Raw genomic sequence first — 5995 nt, forward strand, 5'->3', positions numbered from 1 at the left:
GGCAGCGGGGGACACTGGGCTCCTGGGAAGGTGGGCACTGGGCAGGGCGAGCTTGTTCAAGAGGCGCCGGCGAGCTTCGGGGTCTTGATACACGGAGAAAAAGCCGCAAGGCGGAGCAGCAGGTGCGGCGGGAAGGGCGGAAGGGGGACAGAGAGCCGTCAGGACCTGGGCGAGGATGCTGCACGCGGCACCGCGCTGCAGTCTCAGGGAGCGGATGCCCGCCGAGCGCCGGCCGCCGGGGCTGGAGGAGCGCAGTGGGGAGCTGGCTGTCTCTTGCAAGGAGGAAGACGGACGTGAGTTCGCCTGTTGGTGTTAAGTCTTACTTCCAGCTGTGGAGCCGAAGTGGAGGTGTCCAGGAGGGTAGAAGAGATGCTGCTGGCGCTGCGCTTTCCCCCTGTCCCGCTCCATGCCCGGGGACCATGTATTTATGGAGACCGGCCGCCCCGGGTGGCCAATGAGCGCGCTCGGTGGGGCGGACCGGGTTGCGGCTGGCCTGGCCGGGAGCGGCGCGGGGCCCGGGGCGGGGTGGCTGGGGGTGGGAAGAGGATGCAGTCAGCGAGGTGAGCGAGGGCGCCCGGGCCTCGGGTGACCGGTGCGCGGCTCTCCGGGCGGGAACGCCGCAGACTCCACCCCGGAGATAACCCCCGGGGAAGGCTGGCTCGCCGGAGTTCATCGGGGCTGCGCCTTGCGCGCCTCCCCGCCCTCGCCCGGCGGCTGCCGCCCGGCTCTTGCACAACCGCGCGGCCGGGCGGCCGAGGTCTCCGAGTGCGACCCGGGCGGCTGCGGGCGCCTGCCGGGGGCCCCCGAGCCCTCGCGCCCCCTTCAAACCAGTTTTTGCCAGCTCGGACGGACCTCGTTGGAGGAAGCTTGGGTTTTTGCACCTCCCGAGGTGGGGAGGGTTTGCGACTTAGTGAAAGGAGACCCGAGGAAGTAATTTCACTTTCGGGTCTTAACTTGGGCAAGTCGTCCACCGGGCGCTCCACTCGCTGCTGCCGCTTCGGGTGGTTTTGCGATCGGCGGCAGAAGCGCGGCCAGCCCTTGAGGCGGGGCTCGGCCACCGCTTCCGACTCTTTGGACACCGACGTCCCTGTGCACCTTCGAGCCGCGGTCCCCGTCTTCCTCACCCATCCCTGCTGCTGCTGCTAAGTCGCTTCAGTCGTGTCCGACTCTGTGCGACCCCATAGACGGCAGCCCACCAGGCTCCCCCGTCCCTGGGATTCTCCAGGCAAGAACACTGGAGTGGGTTGCCATTTCCTTCTCCAATGCATGAAAGTGAAAAGTGAAAGTGAAGTCGCTCAGTCGTGTCCGACTCTGTGCGACCCCATGGACTGCAGCCCACCAGGCTCCCCCATCCATGGGATTCTCCAGGCAAGAGTACTGGAGAGGGGTGCCATTGCCTTCTGCGCACCCATCCCTACAAAGTCGAATTTAAGCAAGCGCGGGGGCACACACGCGCGCGCACACACACACGCCCACTTCTAGAGCCCTTGTGGCGGGCAGGGGTTGAACTCTCTGTACTGAGGAAGAGAAGTTGAAGATTTTTGCTGACTGCTTTAAAGTGGTTCTTATTGCCCCCTTTTGATCCAGTACAAAAACTACCGCCAAGGAAGAAGTGAGGGAAGTTTTGTTACGTCTGAGGGTTTTTCAGTTATGTGACATCATTTTTTTTTAACCCTAGTGTTAAACTTCCCTGGCAAGTTCACTGTAAACTCTTAGCTGGTTTCTAGAAACCTTTTACAGTCCGACTGGAGCTTGAACTCTGTCGTTTCAGATTTGTCTTGATTACAGTTCAGTGGCTGTTCATGTTAATAGAAGTAACATGATATCTGAATATAATTTATACATAATGTATCTACATAGCTATCTATATATATATACTATACAGCACATATTATGCAGCACATGCTATAGATTACACACTATATGTAATATACACTATATCTTGTTACCATATGTTACAGAGTGTACTTTCTACGGTTTATGATGTGCTTCCCAGGTGGCTTCGTGGTAAAGAATCCACCTGCCAGTGCAGGAGACCTGGGTTTGATCCCTGGATGGGGAATACCCCCTGGAGAAGGAAATGGTAACCCACTCCAGTATTCTTGCCTGGAGAATCCCAAGGACAGAGGAGCCTGGCAGGCTACAGCCATGGGCTCCAAAAGAGCTGGACACAACTTAGCAACTAAACAACGACAAAGGGCTTATGACTTCAGCTCAGTCGCTCAGGCGTGTCCAATGACCCCATGGACTGCAGCACGCCAGGCCTCGCTGTCCATCACCAACTCCCAGATTTTACTCCAACTCATGTCCATGGAGTCGGTGATGCCATTGAACCACCTCATCCTCTGTTGTCCCCTTCTCCTCCTGCCTTCAATCTTTCCCAGCATCAGGGTCTTTTCCAATGAGTCAGTTCTTCATATCAGGTGGCCAAAGTATTGGAATTTCAGCTTCAGCATCAGTCCTTCCAATAAATATTCAGGACTTATCTCCTTTAGGATGGACTGGTTGGATCTTCTTGCTGTCCAAGGGACTCTCAAGAGTCTTCTGCAACACCACAGTTCAAAAGCATCAATTCTTTGGGGCTTAGCTTTCTTTATAGTCCAACTCTCACATCCATACATGACTACTGGAAAAACCTTAGCTTTGACTAGACAGACCTTTGTTGGCAAAGTAATGTCTCTACTTTTTAATATGACTTAGCCAGGCACTAAGCTAAACATTTTACATAGAATTTCCCATTTCGGCCCAATGACAAAAATTAAATGGATAAATAAATTTGAAATTTAGAGAGTTATATAATTTGTCCTGGGACACAGACCTTACCACTAGGCTCCTGTGGGAGTCAGATCGAGATTTTCTGATTTTAGCCTTTACTATGTACATTCATATACAACATGCTGCAACAGCATCCCACTCCAGTACTCTTGCCTGGAAAATCCCATGGACGGAGGAGCCTGGTAGGCTGCAGTCCATGGGGTCACTGAGTTGGACACGACTGAGTGACTTCACTTTCACGCATTGGAGAAGGAAATGGCAACCCACTCCAGTGTTCTTGCCTGGAGACTCCCAGGGACGGGGGAGCCTGGTGGGCTGCCATCTATGGGGTCGCACAGAGTCGGACACGACTGAAGCGATTTAGCAGCAGCATAATATATCACCTTTTTTTAAATCAGTAATCTCTCAGAATATTGGCAATATTTCTTATATGCAAATACCTCCAAAAGAGAGGCGGGTGGGATCCATATATGTAGGGCTGTGCGATGCAGATGTTGCTTCATATGCCAGTGGTGGTAAAATAAAACTAACAGCCTCCAAAAGCAGGACCACGTAGTTCACCCCTGCGTGCCTGCTTCTGGTGTGATGCTTGCGCGTAGTAAGTGGTCAAGAAACGCTAAATCCTATTGTTATGTCAGCTATTGAGTTATCCATCCTTCCCCCCTTGTTTTTTCTTTTCTTTCTGTCTCTGCATGTGTGCTTAAGCAGAAAGGAAAAGAATTTCAGATTTACTAGGGTTTTCACATGAGTTTAGCATCATTTTACTTTATAAGTGCCAAGTGGATACTTAGAAGGGCAGGCAATCCTTGGTCTCATAATAGCCAGCAAAAAAATGTCTATTTCGGGAAAATTGTTTTCTCCTGTCCAGTGGAAGAAGTCTGGATTGCAGAGGAAAGCAGTGCTGGCTCTTTGAAACTTTGTTGACATCCACACTTACCCGTCCTTGATGAGATGCAGCTCAGGGCAAAATGAGTCCTTTGAGCCGGTCCCAGGGGCGCGCTCTCACTTGGCTTGGCCCGGGTGAGTCACCCCGGCAGGGATGCTGCTGGGAATCGCTAATGAGAGATCTTGGAGTGCCTCATAAATGCCCACCGTCATTACCGAGACAGGCCCGGGCCCTCTGTTTTGTTCTGGGAACTCTTACCGAGTCCTGAATAGATAATTATACTCCAGCCCTCACACCGAGCGACCGCAGATGACAAAGTCTGTGTGTATGTGTGTGCGTGTGCGCATGCGTGTGACTTTGTTGTGTGATGAGGGTGAGGCGATGGCTGTGTTCTCTGTGCTGAGAAACCCAGAACTGTCTCAACTGTATCACAGGCTAACACACAGTTCTGAGCTGCAAAGCTCTGCCTCAACGCCGAGATCTCCTTTCTGATTGTGGAATCTGGAAGGACTGAGTTTCCATATCTGTCGAATGGACGGTGTGAGAACCAACCACACAGTAAAGCTCAAGTCTCCTGGAAAGAGCAGTGATAAAAAGAGCCAGCCCGGTGGGGTTGCTGTGAGAATGATACATCTACAGTTCTTAGCACAGAACAATGCTCAGTAAACATCACCTATAACAGCTCGTTGTGTGCCTTGCTTTTGCAAACTTCACACTAGAAAGGCAACATAGATGTCCCAGGTCTTGTACCTAGTGTTCAACGTAACAGTGTAATTTGACTCAGAGAACCGTATAATTGAGGAGGACTAGCAGAGAAATGCTTGTGAGTGCAAACCCTGGCCCAGTCACTTAGGAGCCAGATCAACCGGGATTATTTACTTTTATCTCAGTTAACGCTCAGGTGTGTATGTGTGTGTGAGTTGCTCAGTCATGTCCAATGCTTTGCAACCCCATGGACTGTAGCCCACCAGCTCCTCCATCCAAGGGATTCCCCAGGCAAGAATACTGGAGTGGGTAGCCGTGCCCTCCTCCAAGGGATCTTCCCGACCCAGGGATCAAACCCTGGTCTCCTGCATTGTAGACGGATTCTTTGCCGTCTGAGCCACAGGGCTCAGATGCCTCATCTCAAAGTGCTCATAACAGAGAGTACCTACCTGGTAGAGTTTTTCTGAGGATGACAAAGCACTGAAAATCCCCAGCATACAGTAAAGGTTCTGAAACGCTTATTGTTAACATTATTAAGAATGAACAAGGTTTGGGCTCTCAAATCATGGTCATAATCTCTGTTGCATTGGTCTTGGGTTTTCTGTCTAATTAGGCAAAAAAAATATAATTGAAATTACAGACATCAGTTTCCTTGTTTTTGTCTCTGCTTGAGCAAATGACACGGTGCTGTTTATCTTGGCCAGCATCCAATATGCACATAATAGGCAATTGATTATTGATGATTTCCTCATCGCCAAATGAGAAGGATTTGTATCAGTGCAGTCTTTGTTTTCTGAGGAAGAGGTTGATGGTAAATACCAGAGGGTTTTATTTGGGTGTCATATAGGAAGCAGTTCTACAAGACAAAAAGAATGGCTTGGCTCGAAACAGCTTGGGTTGAGGCCAGGGCTCTAGCACTCACTAGCTGTGTGGCCTTAGGCAAGTTACTTAACCTTTCTGGTCTAGTTTCCTCATCCATCAAATTGGGGGTTACTATACTTATGTCTCAGGAAAGTTAAGAGGAATATTTGAAATATCAGGGGAAGCACAATTGACCAGTGTCTTCATAGACCTCCATTTGACTCCTGTATATGCTTGATGATTTCTGGGTAGAATTCAGCCCTGTTGGTAAATTAAAGTTAAGCCTCCAAAATGCAGTTACACGGGGAGAACTTTAGTAAAAGTTCGTTAAAAGAGCAGCTCCATTTTTAAGGAAATGAAAAACATGGGGTTTGCATTCAAGGTCATGAGTCATTTTTACTACTATTACAAAGTATAATTTATTGAAGAGCTAATATGTGTCTGCCAGGTTTTTTGTATCTCTGCTGCTAAGTCGGTTCAGTCGTGTCCGACTCTGTGCAACCCCATAGATGGCAGCCCACCAGGCTCCTCTGTCCCTGGGATTCTCCAGGCAAGAACACTGGAGTGGGTTGCCATTTCCTTCTCCAATGCATGAAAGGGAAAAGTGAAAGTGAAGTCGCTCAGTCGTGCCCAACTCTTAGCGACCCCATGGACTGCAGCCCACCAGGCTCCTCCACCCATGGGATTTTCCAGGCGAGAGTCCTGGAGTGGGTGCCATTTGTATCTCCACCCACACCATTTGTAAGTTAAGTGTTGTTTCCCTTTTTG

The sequence above is a fragment of the Bos javanicus genome, chromosome 13 (assembly GCF_032452875.1).
Source record: "Bos javanicus breed banteng chromosome 13, ARS-OSU_banteng_1.0, whole genome shotgun sequence".
Classification (NCBI taxonomy): Eukaryota; Metazoa; Chordata; class Mammalia; order Artiodactyla; family Bovidae; genus Bos; species Bos javanicus.